The sequence below is a fragment of the Pipistrellus kuhlii genome, unplaced genomic scaffold, assembly GCF_014108245.1.
Source record: "Pipistrellus kuhlii isolate mPipKuh1 unplaced genomic scaffold, mPipKuh1.p scaffold_m20_p_6, whole genome shotgun sequence".
In the NCBI taxonomy this organism is placed as follows: Eukaryota; Metazoa; Chordata; class Mammalia; order Chiroptera; family Vespertilionidae; genus Pipistrellus; species Pipistrellus kuhlii.
Genome location: NW_023425562.1, coordinates 54000509 through 54025945, shown reverse-complemented (window position 1 = coordinate 54025945; position 25437 = coordinate 54000509). Strand labels below are relative to the sequence as shown.

Here is a 25437-nt window from a genome sequence, read left to right as displayed (position 1 = left end):
ATCTCACTTCGGACTGGCCTCATTTCAAGTGCTCATTAGCCCAAACAGCTAGTGGCCACTGGTTGGGACTGCACAGCCTAGGAGGCATGAGATGAGCTCAGAGAGGAGGGCTGGGGTCACCTTGGGTTTTATGCCAAGAAGCCATGGGAGGGCCTTAACCAGAGGAGTAATGTGCTTTGATTACTGATTTCAGAGAGGAAGGAAGAGGGGGAGATAGAAACATCAGTGATGATAGAGAATCATCGGTTGGTTTCCTCCTCCATACTCCCCAGTCGGGGTTGAGCCCACAACCCAGGCATAAGCCCTGACTGTAAGAATTGAACCGGGCCGAGACTGGTTTGGCTCAGTGGATAGAGCATCGGTTTGAGGACCGAAGGGTCCCAGGTTCGATTCCGGTCAGGGGCATATACATTGGTTGCGGGCACATCTCCGGTAGGAGGTTTGCAGGAGGCAGCTGATTGATGTTTCTCTTTCATCGATGTTTCTAGCTCTCTGTCCCTCTCCCTTCCTTTCTATAAAGAATCAATAAAATATATTTTTAAAAAATTGAACCTGCAGCGTGGGGATATCAGGACAATGCTCTAACCTAGTGGTCGGCAAATTCATTAGTCATCAGAGCCAAATATCAACAGTACAACAATTGAAATTGGTTTCTGGGTCGATTCTCAACTTCTGAGCCACACCTGGCTGGGCTCTATGGTTTGTGTTTGGTTTTTTTAATTTAAATTCCTTATATTTAAAAATGGGCAGGGATTGAAAATGTTTGTGAAATGGTGGCTTTATTTTTTTTTAATTTTACTTTTTTAAATTTTTTTTAATATATTTTATTGATTTTTTTTGCCCCCCTCCCTCCCTCCCTCTCATACATACCCTCCCTCCCCAGAGTTTTATGTCCATTGGTTGTACTTATATGCATGTACACAAGTCCTTCAGTTAATCTATTATCTCCCCCAGATCTTCCTCCCCTCCCCACTGTAATTTGACAGTCTGCCTGTTGCTTTACTGTCTCTATATCTGTCTCTTAGTTCATCAGTTTATAATGTTCTTTATCATCCACAAATGAGTGAGGTCATGTGGTGTTTCTCTTTCATTGATTGGCTTATTTCAATCAGCATGATGTTCTCCAATTCCATCCAGGTTGCTGCAAATGATGAGAATTCCTTCTTTTTTATGGCAGCATAGTATTCCATTGTGTAGATGTACCAAAGTTTTTGGATCCAATCATCTGCTGACGGGCACCTAGGCTGTTTCCAAATTCTGGCTATTGTAGATTGTGCTGCTATGAACATAGGGGTGCATATATCCTTTCTGATTGGTGTTTCTAGTTTCTTGGGATATATTCCTAGAAGTGGGATTACTGGGTCAAATGGGAGTTCCATTTTCAGTTTTTTGAGGAAACTCTATACTGTTTTCCTCAATGGCTGCACCAGTCTGCATGCCCAAGAGCAGTGCACAAGGGTTCCTTTTTCTCTGCATCCTCACCAGGACTTATCATTTGTTGATTTGTTGATTTGCCATTCTGACAGGTGTGAGATGGTACTTCATTGTCATTTTGATTTGCATCTCTCAGATGATTAGTGTCTTTGAGCATGTTTTCATATGTCTCTTGGCCTTCCGTATGTCCTCTTTCAAAAAGTGTCTATTTACATCCTTTGCCCAGTTTTTTATTGGATTGTTTATCTTCCTTTTATTAAGTTGAATGAGTTCCCTGTAAATTTTAGAGATTAAACCTCTAACAAAAATAACATTGGCAAATATGTTCTCCCATGCAGTGGCTCTCTTGTTATTTTGTTGATGGTTTTCTATGTTGTTGTTGTTGTTTTTTAAATATATTTTATTGATTTTGTACAGAGAGGAAGGGAGAGAGATAGTTAGAAACATCGATGAGAGAGAGTCATCGATCAGCTGCCTCTTGCACACCCCCTACTGGGGATGTGCCCGCAACCAAGGTACATGCCCTTGACCAGAATCGAACCCAGGACCTTTCAGTTCCCAAGCCGATGCTCTATCCATTGAGCCAAACCGGTTTCGGCTGTTGTTTTTTTAATTAAAATTTTTGTTTGTGGAAAAGAGACAGAGAGAGAGAGAGAGAGAGAGAGAGAGAGAGAGAGCGAGCGAGCTGGAGATCAAACCTGCAATGTGGGGATATCAGGACAATGCTCTAACCCAGTGGTCGGCAAATTTATTGGTCAACAGAGTCAAATATCAACAGTACAATGATTGAAATTTCTTTTGAGAGCCTAATCTTTTAAACTTAAACTTCTTCTAACACCACTTCTTCAAAATAGACTCGCCCAGGCCATAGTATTTTGTGGAAGAGCCACACTCAAGGGGCCAAAGAGCTGCATGTGGCTCGCAAGTCGCAGTTTGCCAACCACGGCTCTAGCCAACTGAGCCACTAGGCCAGAGCTGTGATTGCTCTCTTTAGAGCTTGATCCCAGCACCACTTGGAATGCTTCAGAGCAGGTGAGATTGATTGGCTGCTAGAAAGACGCCAGGAGAGGGCCAAAGCGGCCTGCCTGGACCTTGTATTGAGGGAGGCCATGGTGGACTGCAGGAAACATTGACAGCCATGGAGAGGCAGACAGGCTTTCCCTCTTTTTATCCTGACTTTTTCCTCTCCTCTGCCAGAATTCCTTCCCAAGTAACCCTGTCCTAACAGTTGCCTTCCTTCTAGGGAGAGGTCCGCATGGTTGCTATTTAACAAAGCCTAAGGAACTCAACCAGAAACATTTCGCCAAGGGCCTAGCACTGAAACAGCTGCACTTTCTATATCTCATAGAATCATTGCATTTCTGAGCAAGAAAAATAAACCTTCTAGATTAGGGGTGTCGAACTCAATCAGAGAAGGGGCCAAAATCTAAAATCCAGCCTAAATCGCGGGCCGAATGGTTTACTGAACAGTCATAAACTGTCATTGTGATGGAAACGCAGCGGAGTGCAGTGTTGACAGCGCGGTGCGGGCCACATTGCAAGGCCTGGCGGGACGGATTTGGCCTGCGGGCCTTGTGTTTGACACATGTGTTCTAGATGCTCAGTATCATATAGTCATTAGGTGATCTCTGGGGCAGCCTGCCTGAGTTTGACTCTCTGATGCCCCTCTAACTAGCTGTGTGACAGGATACTTAAGTCCCCTGGCTTCTGTTTCCTCATCTGTACACTAGAGACATTAGCAATCTCTGTATCTGGGAATGGCTGGGAGGAGCACATGGGTTTGTACCTATAGAAGTGCTTACGAGCAAGCAGTGCCTGACACAGAGCAGGCACTCATTATATGCTATCTATGATTGCTGTTTTTATTAACAGATAAGATAGTTAAAACCTGGGTTCAAGAAGAGACTTGTCCAATGTTACTCAGCAAACCTGAGGCGCAACAGGAAGCAGAATCTAAATTTAATTTCTAGCTCTTATTTACATGGTACAACCTTTCAGTTGAAATTGCTGGCTATCCCTTCCTTCATGCATTACCAAGCCAGCAGCTTGGGAAGAAACTAAAATGGTACAAGCCCCACTAAGATGAATTCAAACCACTTTTCAACCACTCTGGGCCACATGCTGAGAACAGGGCAATCAAAACAGGCTGCTTCAGTCTGGTCTGGTCAATGGTGCATTGCCCCATGCACCAAGAGGTTACTGGTTTGATTCCCAGTCAGGAACCTGGTGAGGTTATGCAGGGGGCAGTTGATGGATGTCTCTCTGTCTTCCTCTCCCTCTCTCTCTCTCTCTCTCTCTCTCTCTCTCTCTCTCTCTCTCTCTCTCTCTCTCTCTTTCTCTCTCTCTCATCAATAAAAACATATTTAAAAATACTTAAAAATGAAAAAAAAAACACCAACAGTTAGGAAGCACACTATCTCAGAATAAAGAATAGTCCTTCCAATTAAATAGCTTTGATTTGTGGGGGAATACTAGGCATAGTGGGTGTTTCTCTAGCTCTTGCTCCCCTTCTCTTTCCCTCTCCCTAATTTCTCATTGCACTAGGCCTTGTCTTTTGAAGTCTAGAGGAGGAAGCCATGGACTCTTCTCTGACTACCTCTCCTCCTTCCACATCTTCCCCAAGTTCAAGGCACTTGGTACACAGTTCCAGAGAGATGCTTCTCTCTGACTTGGCCGGCTCTGCTGTCTTTCCACTGGGCTGTAAGCTTCAGAAGGCTAGGTAGGAGTTTCCTGAATACTGTTGGGCAAAAAATGGATTCTGACTGAGATGTGCATTAGACCTGGAAGACTCAGAAAGACTTGAGAAAGGAAAGAACAGAAATCAGCAAAACTAAAGGGCTGAAAAGGAATGTCCATAAGAAGCGCACACACACCCAGCCCCCTCCCCATACTGCCCCCCAGCTGCAAGACCCCTCTGCAGTGAGGACCAGGCACCTCTGTTTCACCTCATAGTCCGTGGGGAGGATGAGGAGGGTAGGGAGAGGAAGTGGGGAGGGTGTGAGAAGTTCTGGAAATAGTCTCTCCTGATAAGACCAGTGCTGGGACAAATGGTAAGAAGAGGCTGAGCTGGGCCTCAGAACAAGGGACAAACTGGAAGTTAGGAGGTCTGTGGTCCCTCCTAGGACAGTCCAGCTGCCCCCTTCCATTCTCCTCAACACTGGCCTGACATATCTCAGCCCAAACAGCCAACCACAAGGAGAGCAAAGGGAGGAAGTGGCCTGTGCTTCAGCCCTAGCTCCTGGAAGTGGGCTCAACAACCATACGCTACTCACAGCTGGGGAACCCCAGCCACAGCAGGTCCTGTGGGCCAGGAGGCCCAGGTGGGGCTTGTGAGGGACAGGAAGCTTTAGCAGCTTCAAAGGCAGACACTGATCTTCCCGCTAAGTCTTTCACTCAGTCACCCCCACTGCTTAAACATCCTCATGGTCACCCCATGCTCTGAGGATAGACAGGGGCTGTGCCTAGCAATGCAGACGCCCCTCTCCTGCACTCATCTGTACTCTTGCTCCGACCCTTTGCCTTTGTTTGCAATCATACGTTTATCTGTGAGATTCTTCAGGTGCACAGGGACACATTGCTTCTGCTCACCTACGGTAGCCAGGCGTTCCCAACATGAAGAAGAGAGTCTGGCTACTGTAGGAGCCACTCAGCTGTTTGTTGGTGGAATGAATAAAGCAGCTGGGAATGGGAAGGGGGGCAGCAAGCATTTTGGAGATGGGAGGCTTGAGAAGCAAAGCCAGATGAAACCCACTAGCTTCATGACCTTGGGCAGGTCACTGCCTGGCAAGCCTCTCCCCACAGCTGTCTCCCCAAACTTTTACCGGCTCAGCTGGAGAGTGCAAAGCAGGGTCTATGTTCTTTTTGTTGGTGTTATCCTAATTCGGTATTTTTCCATTTATTTTTAGAGAGAGTGGAAGGGAGGGGGTTAGACAGAGAGAGAGAAACATCCATGTAAGAGAGACAAATCGATGGTTTGCCTCCAAGAGGCCAGGGATCAAGCCTGCAACTGAGGTATGTGTCCTTGACCGGAATCAAACCCGAGACCCTTCAATCTGTGGGCTGAACTCTATCCACTGAGCCAAAACACCTAGGGCAGGGCCCATGTTCTTTATAGAAGATTGGTTCCCTAATATTTTCTTCTTCTTCTTTTATTTTTACATTTTTTTAAAATCCAGTCCTTTCATTTTATGGACAGGACACTGAGGGGAAGTTATCCACCCAGTCCCATTGGTATTTTTATTTATTTATTTGTTTGTTTGTTTGTTTTATATATTTTTATTGATTTCAGAGAGGAAGGGAATGGGAGAGCTAGAAACATCAATGATGAGAGAAAATTATCGATCATCTGCCTCCTTCATGTCCCACACTGGAGATTGAGCCTATAACCTGGGCATGTGGCCTGACTGGGAATTGAACTATAACCTCCTAATTCATAGGTCAACACTCAACCTCTGAGCCATGCTGGCTGGGCTTGGTATTTATTAATATATTTAAATAAGCCAAAAAAGGAATGCCAATTGGTGCAAACTTTTTGAAAAGAGGCTTTAATGTGACCTACCTATGATTAAAATGCTCATGTCCACAAATCCAGCCCTATTCTTCTAGGAATTTTCCCTACAAAAAGACATGTGTTACTTGGATTTATTGGTTTGGTGCTCAGGAAAAAAGGTACAATGTATTGTTTTAATAGAGATGAAAAATCAAGCTAAAAAAGCATTCAGTATTTTTAGAACTAATCAGTAGGGGGCGCCTTTAGGTCAGGGGATTGGTCAGGTTAGCCTAGCAAAACTGGGTTTAAAAGACAAAAATAAATGCCAATACCCAGCCCTTCTCAAAGGACATCATCTCACCCACAAAGTTTTTGATATAGCAATTATCTACATGTTTTACATCCTTGTTGCCCTTCCTCACAATACCCTTTAAAAAAAAAAAAAAAAAAAAAAGGCAATTTTAACTCCTAAATTCTTATATTGTTCTGCTGGCCTTATTTCTCTCCAGTCCATCTCTCAAACCTCCCCTGTCAGAATTCAGTTTGTTAGGATTTGGACTTGACTTGTACAGTGTCTTTTGTGGGCTTCATGACAAACTGATGGTATAAACCTTATTATTCCTATAAACAGATGAGGAAACCGAGGCCCTGCACAGTCAAGGCAAAAAAATAGACATGGCAGACCCAGGGGCCCAGAGTAACCTAAAGTAAATGAACTAAGTGCTGACCGTGGGCTTTGGGTGCTTTCTCAACCCTCTAACGTCTGCTGCCTCCTCTGCTCTTGCATTTTCACCCATTTTCATGTCTCTAAATGCAATCTTTCCTTCCCATCTCCTGTGAGTCTACCACTTATCCTTTTCCTTGGCCCCTGTCTCCTGTCCTCTGGCTTCCTCGTTTGGGGCCCTCCTGGTTGGCCATTCTTCACCCCCGCCTACCCACCCCTGCTCCTCCCCTCCTCTTCCCCTCCCCAACACACACACATACTGTGTCTCCACCTCAAGGAGTCCAGGCAAGGGTTCTTCACCTCCATTGGAGGTTCCTTCCCACCCCTACATCCTCGGCTAAGGGCCCACCCATGTGGCCGGGACGCTGAGGCTGAGAGCAGAGCAGGGGCTTGGTAAAGCTAGTTAACAGCAGGACCCACCACTTGCCCAGGGAATCATCCAACTCCCACCCAGCCCTGGGCAGTGAGGATGCTTTCTCACGGGACCCAATCTCCCACAGGATAGTCCAGAATTTCTAGGCTTTCCTGCTAGCCTGGGGTGCTTCCTGCAGCACCTACCCTTCCAGTTCGGCCAGACACACACTCTGTTCACTTTTCAATCACACTGTGTAGCAGCACCCCCCACCCCCATCCCCCTGAGGGGCTGGGCTGCTCGCCCTGGGATGCCTCTGGGCCTGGATTCTCAGTCTGGGTTCCCAGTCTAAAAGATCCACAGGCTCGGTCCATTTTTTCCTCCTCTATCCCCAGCCGCTTTTCATTTAGCTAGTCTTTCAAGGAAGAGAAAAGAATTAAAAAGAATCTCCTGGCCCCTGGGACATTCACAATGACAGTTCTTGACGAACTGGGCTTTGAGCTGACAAAATGCCATTCCAGATAGGGTGAGACCTAGAAAGAAAGGAGGGAGAGAAGAAAGAGACTGCGGCAGGCTCAAGTCTGGGCTCCTGCCTTCCTCTCTCCCCACCCCTCAGGAGGTGACAGGAAACCTTTTAGCAACACAGTCCTGGTCGTGGTATTGTTGCCTCATTAAGATCCTGTTGGCTTCTCACCCTCCAAGAACAGCACTTGGTGTGCTGAGCAAGGCCACATGGGATCTGGCTTCTCACTTGGGTTTTACCTCCAGTTTGTATTCATCCAAGTGAAGTATTCACTTACTCATTCAACAATCATTTATTCAGTGCTGAGCTCTGGGCTAAGAAGAGAAAGACAATAAAAAGGGTAACACACAAACATACTGTTGCACCTGATGTCAAAAGTCATAAAGAACAATGAGGAATGGGAGTGGCGGCCTCTTGGAGGAGATGGCACCTGTGCTGAGACGTGGTGAAGGAGGAGTGAGCCTGGGGGGCCACAGGAAGCAGCAGAGGAAATGATGGAGAGGCTGGCAAGACAAGGCAAAAGGAGAAGCCCTGCTTCCCCTCCTCCATCTGCTGAAACTGTCAAAACACCCATCCAACAACAGTGTCTGCGGGGGGGTGCACAGCCCCAGAATTCTAGGGCTTCACAGCCTAGTTGGGAGGCACGCATAAAGAAGCAAGCACAGTTCAGGCGCTCAGATGGAAGTTCCATCATGGTACTGTTGGCAGACAAAGGAGGTCATCCATCCAAGGACTGTGTCCAAAACAATGCAAGAGGTGGGCCAGGCGAGGAGTGATGCCAACGACAGGAACAGTCACCCTGTCACTGAATGACTCATGTAGGCGCCAAGAACACATACTAGCTTCATGTATTCCTCCAACAGCACCAGAGTTGGCATTGCTCCCATTTCAGATGGGGGAAACCGAGGCACAGAGGTGAGCAACTTGCCCACGGGCCCTCAGGCAGTAAGGATAGGTCTGGAAAAAGGAAAAGCCACATGCTGGATCCCAGGTAACATTGACAAGGGCTTCCAGGGACCCAGTGTGTGTAAACTTGCCAACTTGTCCCCTCTTATTTCCATCAGCACCAGCCACCCTTGCTGCTTCTGCCCCCTCTCTGCTAGCTGGGTGGGGCCTCTTCCCAGTGGTGAGGCACAAAGACCAGGATGAGGGGGCAGGCCTGACTCTGCCTGCAGACAATCCTGGGAGACCCTGACCCAGATGCTCCTCAGCAACTAGATTTTCTAGGCCCCCCCCCCCCCCCCCCCCCCAGAGGCTGCCTCCTCCCTCTGCTCCCACTGCCTGCAGCCGCCTGCAAATTGCTTCCAAGTGTTGATAATTACAGCGGGGCCCATCTAATCAACACCTGAGAGGGAGGGAACTGGGTGTCCCAGGGCGCTTGGCATCCTTATCTCCCCTGAGCCCTTAGGACCGAGGGGAGGCGGGGCTTGGGTCGCGGGTCCCTTTCTCTGAGTTCTGAACAGGCCACTGGCTTTCCCACGGTCATGTAGACCCTTCCAGGTAAAGCTGGGGTTAGGGCTCAGCTCCCATTTACCAGCAGCACGTCTCCTTTCCTGGGCCGAGCGAGCCTTGGCGGGCAAGTGGAAGACTCACAGGAAGCTGTGCTGGTAGCCACAGCCGGTCAGGACTCTCCGACAAGCTAGCGTCAGCCCCATCGAAGTCTGGGCCTTGGTGAGGTGATCTCAGAAGGAAGATGTTAGCACTAGCAGGAATCTCAAAAAGCACCCAGTTTAAATCTTTTCTGGTTCGGATGGGGTAACGGAAGAGCAGAGAAAGGACACAGTTTGCCCAAGGCCACGCAGCAGGGAGACTCGGGCTCCCGCCCTGCACTCCTCAGGGAACATACTAAAGAGGCGCTCTTGCTCCCAACTCACCTTCTTCACAGGCTCTCCCTTCAGCAGGCAGGGAGTGAAGCCTGGGGGCGGGTCTGAAGTCTCCCTCTCCCACTTAGTTGCTGTGTAACTTTGGGCAAATGAATTTCCTCCTCTGAACTGTTTCTTCGTATGTAAAATGGGAGAAATAATAACCGCTTCTTTAAGTTGTGATACGAACTTAAGGAAGTAACCCTACAGAATGGCAAGTTCTTCTGGAACCCTGGCAGGAGATGACAGGTCTTGCTAATACCTACTGGGGGGTCAGATATCCATCTCACTGATTCTCTTCGCTCTCGGATGGCAAATACACCCAAGCTCAGAGATACATCTTCTTCCGAGGCTTTCAGACAGGCTTAAAAATCCTCCCACCCTGGCCACAAGCACTGGGCTTCTCTGGAATGGTTTCTCTGACCTGAGGGAGCTGACACAGCCAGCGAGGGAATTCTCTGGGGAGAGAGCTCTCAGGGGCTGGTGAATGGATGGAGAAGGCAGAATCCCTTCTCACCCTGCTGTCCTGATTCCTGAGAGCTCATCCAACCTCAGGAAAAGCCTCCTGGGTACGAGACTAGCAGGGCAGAGGGGTTTCTGGGGAGCAGCCTTCCCCCCCTCCCATAGACACACGTCCGTCCGCTGAAGGCAATGCCATATGAGGTGCAGTGGAGCTGAAAGCTGCTGACAGCAGGCCTCTGAGGAGCGTGGTGGGGAGGAGCAGGGAGAAGGAAGAGAAAGAGGAGGAGGAGAGAGGCCAGGTGGGTCCTGCTCCCTCCCCCGCAGCCCACCCCAGACAAGCTAAGAAAAGCTCTGGGCGAGAAAAACCGCCAAGGATGCACAGTTGTCCTCCCCACTGAGCTGGAGGCCCTTCCTTCCCTGAGCCAGCTGCCCCAGGCAGATTAGTATTCGGCTCCGGAAAAGCAGGCCCCACACACCAGCCCACGGGAGGCTGCCAGCTGAGTCAGCCTCTTTACCTGTCAGGAAATCATTCATAAAATATGACACGTTCCCAACTCCCAGCCTCACCCCAACCATGGTCCCCCGCCAGCTACACAGCACACTGCCTCCAGCTCCCTCCCTCCCACCGTTCCCCCAGCCACTTGACACTTTTCTCCTGGGATAAAGAAGAATGAGACCACCCTGAAATAAGGCCAGCTTGGCCTCGGTAAATCAGTATTTACTGGCCTGCCCTGGGGACAACAACAGTCAAGAAGAGCAATGACTTCACTCAGTTATGAACACATGTCAGCAACAGGACTTGCAAAAGGTTTTCATGGTCATGGCCACTCTGGAGATGGCACTTCTTTATCTCCAGTTCATGTACAGAGAGCTAAAGGCTTTCAGGACACCTTGCGAGACATGGGTCTCTGAGCCAATGGAAGACTGGGGCCCACAGAGGAGAAGTGACCTGTCCCAGGCCACATGTGAGTTCACACTTGAAGCGCACGTCTTTGGTCTTTGAAATGATACTCCATTTTATTCTTTTCACTCTCCATCACTCCAACCCTGATGCGCTTAATGGGGAGATAAACTACAGGTTGCTCTCTTGCTGAAGAACTGAATGCCTGGACCTCCAGCCTCATTACACTTCACCTACTCACCTTCTCCAGCTACTCTGGCCTCCTTGTCTCTCAAGCACATGAAGCATGCCTCAGGGTCACTGCACATGTCACCCCTATTGCTTTCATTCATTACAGGTCAGACTCCTCATCATCCTGCAGGACTAGGTTCCTTGTCACCTCCTCAGAGAGACCTTCCTTGACCACCATAAGATGCCTCCCTCACACATTCCCTATCCTTGGGAGCATGTTAAAAACACAATTCCTCGGTTCACTCCTTGAAAACAGTTCCTATCCTAACCCATTGTCAGTGTACTTCTTTGCCTACCTACTGTCTGTCTCCGCATGTAGAGTAAGCCTGTGAGGTTGGTTTTGCTCACGTGGTACCCCAAAGGCCTAGCACACGCCTAGTGCCATGCAAACTCTTGGTAAATATTTGTTATATGAAAACCAACTCCCGACTTGTGTGGCTCAGTTGACTGAGCATCACCTCATGCACCAGAAGATCTCGGGTTCAATTCCCAATCGGGGCACATACCTAGGTTGTGGGTTTGATCCCAGTTAGGGAGCGTAAGAGGCAACCAATCAATGTTTCTCTCTCACATGGATGTTTCTCTCTCTCTCTCTCTCTCTCTCTCTCTCTCTCTCTCTCTCTCTATATATATATATATATATATATATATATATATATATATATATATTTATATATCCCTTCCTCCCTTTCTAAAATAACTTCTGAATTAACTTCTCATTGTATATGATCAGAACCCCTCAAGATGGCAGTCAAGTCCTTCTATCCTCTCACCATACCACCAAGTCAACCAGTTAAATGATCAAACTCATCCTCTTTACTCATCGTTCTTAGTTGATGTTCATGAGAGGCTCACAAGAGCACTGGAGGGAGCCCAGACACACCCCCACCCGCCCAGGTAAGCATCGGACAGTGGATGGTGTGTGAGAGCATTCTGTAAGACATGGCACATAGTGTCAGTGTTTCTATTCTCTGCACCCCCAATAGTGGCAGAGTCATCAAACACTTGCTGCTTCATGAGAAGGGTTTCAAGTTGTGTCTGGGTCACCCTTCCGATCCATCTCTAATCAGCATTTACCAAGTACCCACCAGGACTATGTTAGAAGCCAAGGCAAATATTCTCAAACTAGTGGCCTGGTGCACAAAATTCGTATACAGGGGAGGGGGGTGTCCCTCAGCCCAGCCTGCAACCTTTCCAGTCTGGGACCCCTTTAACATCCCTCTCACAATCCGGGACTCCTGGCTCCTAATCACTCACCTGCCTGCCGTCCTGATCAGCCCCACCTACTCTACCTGATGGCCTGATCACCCCCAGCTGCCCCTCTTTCCCCCATGCCAGCCTGTTCTCCCCCAATTGCCCCCGCCCCTGCTGGTCTGCTCGCCCCTAACTGCCTTTGCTTTGGCTCCACCACCATGGCTTTGTCTGGAAGGACGCCTATAAGGTCTCCCTGAAGGTCTCCTGGTCTAATTAGCATATTGCCCTTTTATTGGTATAGAGCAGTGTTTCCCAACCTTCTCTCATGATGAGAATCACCTGGTGGAGTTGTTAAAACACAGATTCCTGAATCCCAACTAAGAAGTGCTAAACTAGAATTTTTGGGAACATATAGGTAAAATTGTATACTTAACTAGTGCTCTAAGACAGATTTTATATACAGAGCACTAAGTTAGGTATGCAATTTTACCTATATGTTCCCAAAAATTCTAGTTTAGCACTTCTTAGTTGGGATTCAGGAATCTGTGTTTTAACAACTCCACCAGGTGATTCTCATCATGAGAGAAGGTTGGGAAACACTGGTATAGATGATAGGACTAAAAGGGTTCTCAATTGTGTAGGTACACTAAAATCACCTGGGGAGCATGCTAAAAACACAGCTGCCTTGATTCCTCCCATTTCATTCCATGCTGAGTTCATAGGTCTGAGCTGGGATAAGGCAAATGCCCAGGAAGACTCTGACACATAGTAAAGATTGTCAGTGATTCTAAACCTTGGCCATGCACTGGAACTACCTGAGGAGCTTCTGAAAACACGGATGCCAGACCCCTCTGCTACCAGAGATCCTGTGCCAGATCCTTGCTTTCTAGATTATTCTAGTTGCCCCCAAGTCAGAGAACGTGGGTCATCAAGTGGGAGGTGGATGTTTAGGGTCAAGGCACTCACCTGCTACTGCCAGCACTGTTAGTGAACCCTGCCTGAGCTCTTCTATGGCTAAGCTGGGCACACCTCCTGCCCTTAATGCCTTCACTCCTGTTGCAGCTGGGAGACAGATAGGAGAAGGCAAGACCAGAGGGCAGGGCACAGATGTTCTGTTACTCTCCTGCTTAATGCCTTTCCATGGTTCCTTTTAGGGCCAAGTCCTAAGGCTCACCTGGCACATTCTGGCCCCTGGATGTCTCCCTGGACTCTTCTCCAGGCATTTTCCTCAACGCTCACCCCAGGCAGCCTGTGTCATCTTAATCTATGTCTAGTTCTTTCATAAGCGCATGCCCCTTCCCACCTCCGTACAAGGCAACACTTTCCCCTATAGCAGCACCATCACCCATCTAGCCTGCTTGCCTCACTCATGCTGGTGCCTTGCCCCAGTCAATCAGAAACGTTCCTTCTGGGCTCCTAGGTTGTGTCCCACATACCTCCCCCAGTGGGCATCTGTCACACTGCCTTGGAGTTGACATCCACCTCTCTGAGGGCAAGGCTGTGTATTCCCAGCATCTAAACACAGACATGTACACAGGCAGTGGGAATCTGGGGGAGCAGAGGGTAAGCAAGGGTAAGTTGTGCTTTCAGGTGACTTCAGCCAGGTGCAAAATCCTTTAGGTCCCTGGCTGGGTAGCTCAGTTTGTTAGAGCATTGTCTCAATACGCCAAAGTTTGGGGTTTGATTCCCAGTCAGGGCACATACAAGAAGCAACCAAAATATATCTATATCTCCAAACCCTAATATGCAAATAGATTGAATAGCAAAATAACCAACCAACCAACCAATTGGTCGCTATGACATGTGCTGATCACCTAGGGGGCACATGCGGAACATAGCAGGTGTTGGCAGCAGGTGGCTGGGCATCCGTCGTGGCCATGGTGGGATGGTGGAACAGGTAAGCGGGGTACCAGACCAAGGCAGAGCACTGGTTGCTGTCATTGGGGCGAGCCTCTGGGGGTTACTGAAAATTCTTTGCTCCCATGTGCTGCAGTCCCGCCAGGCACTTGCACCTGCTGCCAGTGCCAGAGACACTGCTTACACCCCCTGCCAGCACCCAGTGCTGGGTCTGATTGCTTGGTGCCATCAGCAGGTGCTCCACCTCCCCCTGCTCCTGAGGGGTGATTGGGGCAGCAGCCACTGCTCGAACCTTGCTGATGGTGCCGGCCCCAATAGCTTGTGCCTTCAGTGGGTGCAAGCCGAGCTGTCAGCGTGTGGGAGCAGTGGCAGCAGTAGCAGGGTTGCAGGCAGATGGGAAGACGACCGTGGTGGGAGGGGCCGAGACCCACCCCTGTGCCCACAGCAGTCTCGTAGCCCACAATTCCTTTCAAGGTGCACAAATTTGTGTACTGGGCCCCTAGTGATTACATAAATAAGTGGAACAACAGATCAATGTTTCTCTCTCTCTCTTCCTTCCTCTCTCTGTAACATCAATTTTAAGAAAATATTTTTTTTAGAGAACAAAAGCTTCAAGCAGGGCAGTCAGAGTTCAGTACCAATCCAAGGACTAGAAAGTTGCCACAAGAATGCAAATCTAGGAATTGACAGGCTAGAAATTACCAAGGGATGCCTTATCGCTTGGTTAAAATCTAGATTCTACTGTACACCAGATGTGTGCCTTTAGGCAAGCTATTTAACTTATCTGCACCTCAGTTTCCTCCTCCGTATAAAAGCGATAAGTATAGTTTTAACTCAGAGTTGCTAAAGGCAGTAAAGCAAGCTAATGTACATAAAGCACTTAAAACAGTGCCTAGCATAGGGGATCACTCAGTAAATATCGGCAATTATTATTACTCATGAAACACCTGTGCTGAAAAGGCCTTAAGAAACCATTAAATTATTCCTGAATTTTATAGCCAGGGAACCAATGCAGAACATAGGCAGGTCTCACTGGCACTTCTGTCCAGGCTTGGAAACCCAGAGCAGGTCCACTGAGAGAGCTGCTGAGGGGCTGCCAGGAGTCAGGTGATGGGCTGGCAGGATTCCAGCCTGGAGTTTCTAATGACGTGGAGTCCCAACATCTCAGCTCTGTTTCAGACAAAATCGCTGAGCATATTTTAGGATCAGCAAAAACCCACAATGCCTTTGCTGAGCACTTTCCCTCTTCTTGTGGAAGCCCAGGGGTATTTTCTAGGAAATTGAGCCCATCTGTTTCTGATTCATTTGTACTTAACTCATCACCAGGCTGCTTTGTAAGAGTCCTTTGATGTGAAAGCCGCCTTATTCCATAAGCCTCTCTAAGCCTCTATTTAGTCAACAGTGGGTCAATGGGCCTCTCCGAAGAGGCCCGAGACAGCTTCTTGATCTCCCTCAACACATGGGCCACGTGAAAGGGAAGTGCGGCCCTAAGACACCCCCTCTTTGGGCCTGTCAGGGGCTGCAGTGAGGTCTCCCCAACCATTCACTCCCTCTCCGGGCACTGTAACCCGGAGTCCTCCTCAGCCATTTACTGCCTGTCCACAGGGATTTACTATTTCCTGTGTGTTGCTTGAGTTTCTCAAAGTTGACTTCAAGTTCCTCAAGGATGAGACCAAGTCTCTGAATGCACTGGGCCCCCACAGCCCTGACACCATGCCTTGCACATAGTTACTGGGACCATTATCTCCAAATCAAAAACCCATGAAAAAGATCTAACCAGTATAAGGGTTCTCAAAGGGACAAGGACTCAAAATATTTGAAATTGGACTGCCATACACAAGTTGTGAGCAGCTCATAGAACTACTGGTTGAGCTGAAACCGGTTTGGCTCAGTGGATAGAGCGTCGGCCTGCGGACTGAAGGGTCCCAGGTTAGATTCCGGTCAAGGGCATGTACATTGGTTGCGGGCACATCCCCGGTTGGGGGGGGGGGGAGCGCGGTGCAGGGGGCAGCTGGTCAATGTTTCTCATCAATGTTTCTAAATCTCTATCCCTCTCCCTTCTTCTCTGTAAAAAAATCAATAAAATATATATATATATATATATTTTTTTTTTTTTTTAAAGAACTATTGGTTAAATTGAATGTACCAGGCGTAAAGGGAAGAATCTCCCCTTCCCTCTGTTACCCAGACAAAGCACACCATCAAGTCTCAAATGTGCCGTTTATTCAGCAAGATGATGAAAAAAGTGAAGAACCCACAATTCAAAAGAGTAAATAAAATTCTTGACTAAATTCAAGTGTGACTTGAGTCATAACAAACTCCTGGGGAAAGCAGGGTATCATCCAGAGAATGTCTGACTCAGATCTAGAGTAGGGCACAAGAATTTGCATTTCTAACAAGTTCCCAGGTAATCTGATGTTGTTGGTCTAGAGAGCATTGGTTGGCAAACCGCGGCTCTCGAGCCACAGGCGGCTCTTTGGCCCCTTGAGTGTGGCTCAGCATTAGAACCACTTCAAAATAGACACACCCAGGCCAAAAACCAACTTCTGCGCACGGGCCACAAAGTTTCAATAGCACTGTATGTGCGCACCTGCACGTGGTATTTTGTGGAAGAGCTACACTCAAAGGGCCAAAGAGCCGCATATAGCTCGCAAGCCTCGGTTTGCTGACCACTGGTCTAGAGCAAGCATGTCAAACTCAATGCCTAGAACGAGTATGTTTGCAGCCCAGCCAATATAACTGTATGTAAGAAAACTTTTAATAAAAATTTCGTGCCATTACCGGTTTGGCTCAGTGGATAGAGCGTCAACCTGCGGACTGAAAGGTCCCAGGTTCGATTGTGGTCAAGGGCATGCACCTTGGTTGCGGGTTCATCCCCAGTAGGAGGTGTGCAGGAGGCAGCTGATTGATGATTCTCTCTCATTGATGTTTCTAACTCTCTATCCCCCTCTCTTCCTCTCTGTAAAAAATCAATAAAATGTATATTTTTAAAAATTTTTGTAACTTAATTTTTACAATATCCTGTTATACATAATTATTAATAATTAGTTCGCTAATGACTGATTACTATAATCGTGTTGCATTCATTTCCCTTATGTGCCTTACGTGCAGGCGCAGCATTTCTCTCCACTAATACTAGCAGCAAATATTTTAGCAGCTGATTGACACGTCATTAGTCTTGGACTGATTTGATAGGTGTGGGCAACAGGAAATATTTCACTTTTGGAGAACAAGAAAAATAAATTTGCATTACACTTATTAATTTGGTCAGTTATTCAGTGTCTGGTAAGTTAATGTTCAAGAACAATATTAATTTTTATTAAAATGTTCTGTCTTTGTTAATGATTACATATTTCAGCTCTTTGTATTCATTATCTCTATCTAAACAAACCTACATTTTAATGAAAATTGAAGCTTTTGTTTTTTTGCAGTCCACATAAACTTAAACCTTGCTAGCCTTTGAGTTTGACATGCTTAGTGTAGAGACCACACTTTGAAAACCACTGGTCTAGCCATTCATTTAATCCTGAGGTGAAAATTTCATTATGTTTCATTTTACTTTTTCTCCAAATACTGTGGTTTAAAACTAATGACCCAAAGATAGGTGATAGTGGTGATGGTGTACCACTCTGAAGTAGGCACTGGGCTTGGTGCCTTACAGAGACCACATCATTCAATCTTCACAATTATCCCGTGAGGTGAGTACTTTCTGCATTTTATAGATGAACCTCAAAGGTGCAGAAAAGTGAAGCAAACCTCAAGGTACAAATAGCTTAGCTCTGGAGCTGGTACACAGCGGGTGGCCAGTACTCTCAATGGATGAGCACATTCGTGAACACAGATGGTAAGAGGTAGGTTTGAACTAGTCTGACTTTAAAGCTCAACTCATTCTACCTTAGCAGGAAGCTAAGTTCTGGAGAGGAAAGAATTAAAGCTTATTCCTCCCTTCTTTCTTCCTACCCTCCCTCCTTCCCTCTCTCCTATTATTTTTTCCTTTCCTTCCATCGACTCTTCCCCTCCCCTTCCTTTCCCTTTCTTTCTTTCTCCTCTGCCTCTTTTCCTCACTTCTGGGTTTTATTAAAGTAGTGATATGTCTAAAGCTTTTCTGTACCTAGTATTGACTGTCAAGATGGGCAAGACAATGAAAAGAAACTATAATGAGCTAGTTCCAGAGGGACCTTGAGAAGTGGGACTCCCAGGTATGGGCCCAGATCAGCCCTAGAAACAAGGCATTCAGGTGGTTGATATGGAAGAAGTTCAGTTGCTTTGTTTGGAAAATAATTTTTTTTTTTTTTTTTACAAAAATAATAGATGTTCTTAGCAATTTAGGGGGCAGGGAAGAAAGTTGTTTCAACTGTTTTTTTTTTTTTTAATATGTTTTATTGATGTTTTACAGAGAGGAAGGGAAGAGGGATAGAGAGCTAGAAACATCGATGAGAGAGAAACATCGACCAGCTGTCTCCTGCACGCCCCCTGCCGGGGATGTGCCCGAAACCAATGTACATGCCCTTGACCAGAATCGAACCTGGGGCCTTTCAGTCCACAGATCAATGCTCTATCCACTGAGCCAAACCGATCTCGGCTGTTTTAACTTTTTATCTTTTTTTTTCAGTTCAGTTTGAATGTTTTATTATGCACCTTTCAGGTATTATCTCTATAGAACACACTGATTTTTGCTTATGTTGAACAAGTTGGAAACTACTGATTAGCAAAAGAAAATATTAAAAACCTGTAATTCCTTGGCTCAGAAATAGCTACCGATGTTTTTCTTTATATCCACTCTATCCATTTAGCTATTTCTATGTAAACATTTCTTTTTACAAGAGTAGGCTCACCTTGTTATTGGTTTTCTTAGCCTCACATTATGATCATGATCCTTTTCCTAATGCTGTTTTCTTCAATATTAGTTTCAATGGCTACAAGTTATTCCATTATATACCTATACCATAAAGTATATATATATAACTAAACCTCCATTGCCTGATATTATGTTTGCTAATATAAATTTTAGTTTATTTCGGACTAATGCATTTGATTCATTATAGGGTTACCCATGGTTCAAAAGAGCCCCAATTGAATCAAGAGATGATATTTTAAGATTTCTCCTGTTTTAAGACAGGGTGAGAAATAAAATATTCTTGGGGATGTTTCAGTGAGGGTTTGACTTTGTAATACTTCTGAATTTATGTAAATTCTGTTAAAACCTTTCCAATTGGAATTTTATGGAATGTGGATTACATCTAAGTAAAAAAACAAACTATCTTTTCCAATTACTGTCATGTGACCTCACATAAGTGTAACGCCCCATGTGTGCTTTTTCTCAGACACCAACTCTCAGTGGGTTCTGATCTTCAAACAATATTATGTACATGGCCATTATGTACTGGCCAGTGTGGTTAAGTTGGTTGAGCATCCTACCATGCACCAAAATGTTGCAGGTTAGATTCCTGGTCAAGGCACATGCCTGGCTTGTTGGCTCAATCCCTAGTAGGGGGCATGCAGGAGGCAGCCAATCAATGTTTCTACTCACATAGAAGTTTCTTTTTTTCTCTCTCCTTCCCCACCTCTCTCTTTCTCCCTCTCCAAAATCAATAAAAACATATTTGGAAAAAAATTATGTATATGATGAAACAAATGCCAGAAACTAGTTGTTTTTTATTCATAATCTTCAAACAACCCAGGTAAATAAACAAAAAAACAAAACTGGGATGTAGCTATTCTATGAAATACAAGCCAGGCTTAAAAAGGAAAAACAAACACAAACTACTGATATGTCAATAACATAGATGGATCTAAAAAACATTATGCTGCCCTGGCCAGTGTGGCTCAGTTGGTTGGAATGTCCCAGACATTGAAAGGTCATGGTTTGATTCCCAATTGGGGCAATTGATCAATGTTTCTCTCTCACATTGATATTCCTCTTTCTCTCTCCAAGCCCCTACTCTCTCTCTAAAAATCAATAAACATCTCCTCAGGTGAGGATTAAGGAAAAAAACACACACAAAAAAACAATATACTTTGTAGCAGAAGCTAAGCACACAATACTACATGATGAATTATTCCATTTATACAACATTCTAAAAAGGCCAATTGTGGGACTAGAAATCATGTCAGTGGTTGCTATGACTGGGGACGAGGGGGAAGGGGCTAACTTTAAAGTCATATGAGGGGTCTTTTTTGGAGTGCTGGATATTTTATATCTTTTAAAATATATATTTTTTATTTTTTTACAGAGAGGCTGGGAGAGGAATAGAGTTAGAAACATCAATCAGCTGCCTCCTGCACACCCCCTACTGGGGATGTGCCCACAACCAAGATACATGGCCTTGACCGGAATCAAACCTGGGACCCTTCAGTCTGCAGGCTGATGCTCTAGCCACTGAGTCAAACTGGTTAAAACAGATATTTTATATCTTGACTAGAGGCCCAGTGCAAGAAATTAATGCATGGGCAGGGTCCCTAGGCCTGGCTGGCAATCAGGGCCAATTGGGGCCTTCTAGCTGCCAGCTGGGCCTTCCTTCGTGTACCCCCTGGTGGTCAGTGGACATCATAGCAATTGATAGCACTCCCAATCTCCTGGTGGAACTCCTGCAGGGACACTCCATATTATATTATATATATATAAATGTGGTGGTAGTATATAACTACTAATTTATCAAAACTCATCGAACTGTATACTTAAAAAGGGTGAATTTTGCTCTATGTAAAATATGCCTTATAAACATGGCTTTCCATAAAAATATAGTGCTGCCCAAATACAAGGTAAATTATCAGAAGCACTTTTCACAGAAATTCTGAAATACCTCTATGAAATATGACATTTGCGAAAATAAATACAATTCAGCTCTAGCTGGTTTGATTCCATGGATAGAGAGCCTCAGCCTGCAGACTGAAGGGTCCCAGGTTCGATACCAGTCAGGGGTACATGCCCGGGTTGTGGGCACGATCCCCAGAAGGGGGGTGTAGGAAGCAGCCGATCAGTGATTGTCTCTCATCATTGATGTTTCTATCTTTCCCTCTCCCTTCCTCTCTAGTCAATAAAAATATATTTTTAAAAAAAGAAAGAAAATTATGAGTACAGAGTATGGCTCACAAGTCACTGCTCTTTCCAGTGCTGCACAGACCTGGTGTGAGGTATTTACAAAAAAATAAATAAATACAATCCAAAAGAGACCAAATATGCTTAGGAAGGTATTTGTTGTTGGGTTATCTGTGTTTGAAAATTCCATTTCTACAGTCCAGCAAATGCTCATGTATTAGGTCCCCCTTGGGATCAGCTGGCCATTTGGACTATTAGAATTTCCTTGTCATAACCTACATTTAAAAATAATCACCCGAGTAAATAGAAACAACAGTATCAGAACTGAACGTTTTCCCCAACCCCAGCCAGACAGTCCTTTTTCCTCCAGGGAGAGAATATCCTCTCTTGGCCTGACCACTGCCATCTTAAGGACACTATGCTCCAAAGGTAAGTGAAATATAAAATAATAACCTCCAGCCAAAGACCAGGTTAACAGCCAGAAGATTTCTAAGCAGAAGAGTAGCAAGAGTGAACTGATGCAAAGACAACATGCATCCATTTAACGGAAAGAAGGAACCTACCTCAAACCCCCCAGAATTGCAGCAAAATCACTAACACTCTCGGGCCCTGATCATTTACTCCTTATTCAATAGGTTATTACTGACAACATTCCGATACAACAAAGGGGCTGGAATAGTTCCCGGAGTTCACAATGGGATCTGAACTACAATATATAGCAAATGGGAGTAAGTATATAATCTCCTCTTGATAAAAATCAAACTGTTGGTTATCTCTGTCCTCAGCTTATCACCCTTCTCCCAGGGCCCAATAGAGCCCTGCCCAAAGTAGGTGCTCCAAGAATGTCTGAGTCAGGTAGCAGGTGTCCCATTGCTCTTGGAAGGTGTCCTTTGGAAGATGGGTGCCCAGCCTGGCTGCCTTACACTAAAGACTCATCTATGATCTACGTTAAAACAGAGCAACCATCAAACCAACTTCCCTAGACTTACTCTTTTAAAGCCACGCAGGTTTGTTAATAGTCCTGCTATGGACTATTAAATGAGGTACATTTGTTTTCTCAAGGATGCTTACCCTTCTGATAGTATTTAATAGTTAATACTAGTTTAAGCTGATGTTACAATAGTCTACCCATGGCCTCATTTCATTTCAACAATAAGGTCTATTACCAGGTGGGGATGGGGAGGAGTGGAACTGACTGACACCAAGAGTTAGGGTTCTTGAGCTGTGGAAAAAAGAATCTTGAAGAAAAAGAATTACAAAAATCTGATGATGATAGTTCAGTCTTGATTGAACAGCTGCCTAATAACCATGTAAGACAAAAACTATACCTGGTTTTAAAATGGGGAGACAAGTTTTGAGAGGTTAGGAGTTTGCCCAAGGTCACACGGTTGGTGGTAGCACAAGGCCCAGAATTGGAACCCAAGCAGTCTGACTCTAGAGCCTCCATGCAGCAGAGGTCTGGAGGAGACCCGAGAAACTATCAGGTGGGCCTCAGAAGTGCCCTGGACACTTGAAGTGTGGGGAAGCACGGTAGGCCCAAGGGAAGAAGAGGCATATGGCTTCATGGTATGCTGGTTGTCAGCATCTGGTAGGCTGGATATTCTAGCACAGGACATCTGTCAGGAGGCAGTGGAAATGGCAGTGGTTGAAGATATAGGCAGGGCCACACAGTGGGACTTGGTGTACTGAGTTTGGATTTTACCCTGGACATAACGCAGTCATGAGCGTTTGAATGACAGCTGACATGCAATTTTTTCGTAAGAATGCTCATACAGGAAGTAAGCCAGCTTGTAGAGGCTATGAGGCTGAAGACTGAAGAGCAGGGGAAGGCAGATGGGGCGGGAGAACCTGAACTGAGCAGCACAAGGAGCTCCTTGGTCAGAATCTGTCCAGTGGCCAACTAGGTGCAGCTCTTACAGAGAACCCTGATGGGAGCCGGATGTTTGCCAGGCTGAGTCCCCGCCAGGGCACTCAGGCTCCCATTTCCGAACCAAGCAGGCCCCCACAGGTCATGGGCACACTGAGCATTGGCCAGCGACCGCATTACGGTTCCCCATCTATAATAATAAAAGCATAATATGCTAAACAGACCAGCCATCCTTCCTGACAACCTTCCAGACAAAGCCAGGGCTGCAAAGGGAAGCTGGTGCTGGCAGCCAGGGGAGGAAGGCCAATATTGGCACAAATTTCTTGGTATCTGGCCTCTAGTCTATGAGTGAATTTAACTATAATAGATTGTATTTTAGATGCCTTCCTGTCCTGACATTCTATGAATTCTTTTTACAGTAGGTACTAGTGATCTCAGGTACATGAGACCCTCAGAACCCTCATGGGCATTCTTGGGATACTCTTTCTAAAGACACCAATTTGTTCTTCTTTGGTACTTGTGGACAGGAATCTTACATAAATTGGAATAATCTCTGTAGAAGTCAGTTTGGCACTGTGATGGTTAATTCTGTGTATTAACTTGGGCAGGCTACTATACCAAGATGTTTGGTCAATTGTTATTCTGGATGAAAGTGCCCTGTTGTGGGGAAGCATTGGACTGGTTGGAAAGTCTGTTAAGGAGGAATCTCCAAAAGGTCAGGGGCCTCTAGGTGAATCTTGCCAAAGGCGGCAGACCCTGCCTTGACTTTTCCAAACAAGTCTAAGCCCTTGAGTGTTTCACTAGAATCTTTATATTTAGACTTTAAAATGTCCTTGTTTTAAAGACAGTACAGATACATTTGTTTTCTCAAGGATGCTTACTCTTCTGATAGTATGTAATAGTTAATACTAGTTCAAACTGTTGTTACAATAAAAGTCTAAGGAGGTAGGCAAATGGAGTTGTTTTGGTTGTTATGGCGAAGCAGTCCCTTAGCCTTCTCTTTCACAGAAACATGTATCAGAGTAATCCATTCATCCAGAGCTCAGGATCTGCAGGTCAGTCCTGGTACTTTGTGAATGAAATTAACATTTAAATTGGTGGACTTTTCAATCAGAGCAAAGCAAATTCCGCTCCATAGTGTGGGTGGGCCTCCTCTAATCAGTTGAAGGTCTTACTAAAACAAATACTAACTCTCCTCTTCTTTCTTCCCCAGCAAGAAGGAATTCTGCCAGATGACTGCTTTGGATTGGATCTGTAACTTTTCCCTGGGTCTTTAGTTGGCCAGCCTTCCCTGCAGATTTTGGACTTCTGAAGCCTCCAAAAGCATGTGAACCAATACTTTAAAATAAATAACCCTTGCACTGGCCAGGCAGCTCAGTTGTTGGAGTGTCATCCTAATGCACCAATGTTGTGGGTTCCATCCCAGGTGAGGGCACTTATAATCAACCAATGAGCCATAGTTAGTTTGGCTCAGTGGATAGAGCATAGGTAGGGGTGTCGAACTCAATCAGAGAAGGGGCCAAAATCTAAAATCCAGCTAAATTGCGGGCCGAATGGTTTACTGAACAGTCATAAACTGTCATTGTGATGGAAATGCAGCGGAGTGCAGTGATGACAGTGCGGTGCGGGCCACATTGCAAGGCCTGGCGGGACGGATTTGGCCCGCGGGCCTTGTGTTTGACACATGTGGCATAGAGCATTGGCCTGCAAATGAAGGGTCCTGGGTTTGATTCCGGGCAAGGGCACAAAGCTCAGTTGCAGGCTCCATCCCCAGCCCTGGTAAGGGTGGGTGGAGGAGGCAACCAATTGATGTGTCTCTCTTACATCAATGTTTCTTATTTATTTAAAATATATTTTATTGATTTTGTACATAGAGGAAGGTAGAGAGATAGAGAGTTAGAAACATCGATGAGAGAGAGTCAGATGAGAGACAGTCATCGATCAGCTGCCTCTTGCACATCCCCTACTGGGGATGTGCCCGCAACCAAGGTACATGCCCTTGACCGGAATCGAACCCGGGTCCCTTCAGTCCCCAAGCCGACGCTCTATCCATTGAGCCAAACCGGTCTCAGCTCAATGTTTCTTACTCTGTGTCTTTCCCCCTTCCTTCCACTCTCTCTAAAAATCAACGGAGAGGATATTTCCTTGGATTAACAAAACAAAAAGACTCAACGAATGAATGCATAAATATGTGGAACCACAGATGGATGGCTCTCTCAACAGATTGATGTTTCTCTCTCTCTCTCTCTCTCCTCTCTAAAATCAATCAATAGCCAAAACCGGTTTGGCTCAGTGGATAGAGCATCGGCCTACAGACTGAAGGGTCCTGGGTTCGATTCCGATCAAGGGCATGTACCTTGGTTGCAGGCACATCCCTAGTCGGGGCTGTGCAGGAGGCAGCTGATCAGATGTTCCTCTCTCTCATTGATGTTTCTGGCTTTCTATCCCTCTCCCTTCCTCTCTGTAAAAAATCAATAAAATATATTTTTAAAAATAAAAAAA

The 25437-nt window shown here is 45.9% G+C and overlaps 1 long non-coding RNA gene across 1 annotated transcript; it reads right to left on the bottom strand.

The window, feature by feature from the left end:
* Nucleotides 1-21082: 21082 nt before the first annotated feature.
* Nucleotides 21083-24373, bottom strand: LOC123651553. Its single transcript, XR_006740338.1, has 2 exons — nucleotides 24023-24373; nucleotides 21083-22047 (listed from the first exon to the last, which is right to left on the bottom strand). It is a non-coding gene; the product is annotated as an uncharacterized LOC123651553 (long non-coding RNA).
* Between the last annotated feature and the right edge of the window lie 1064 nt (nucleotides 24374-25437).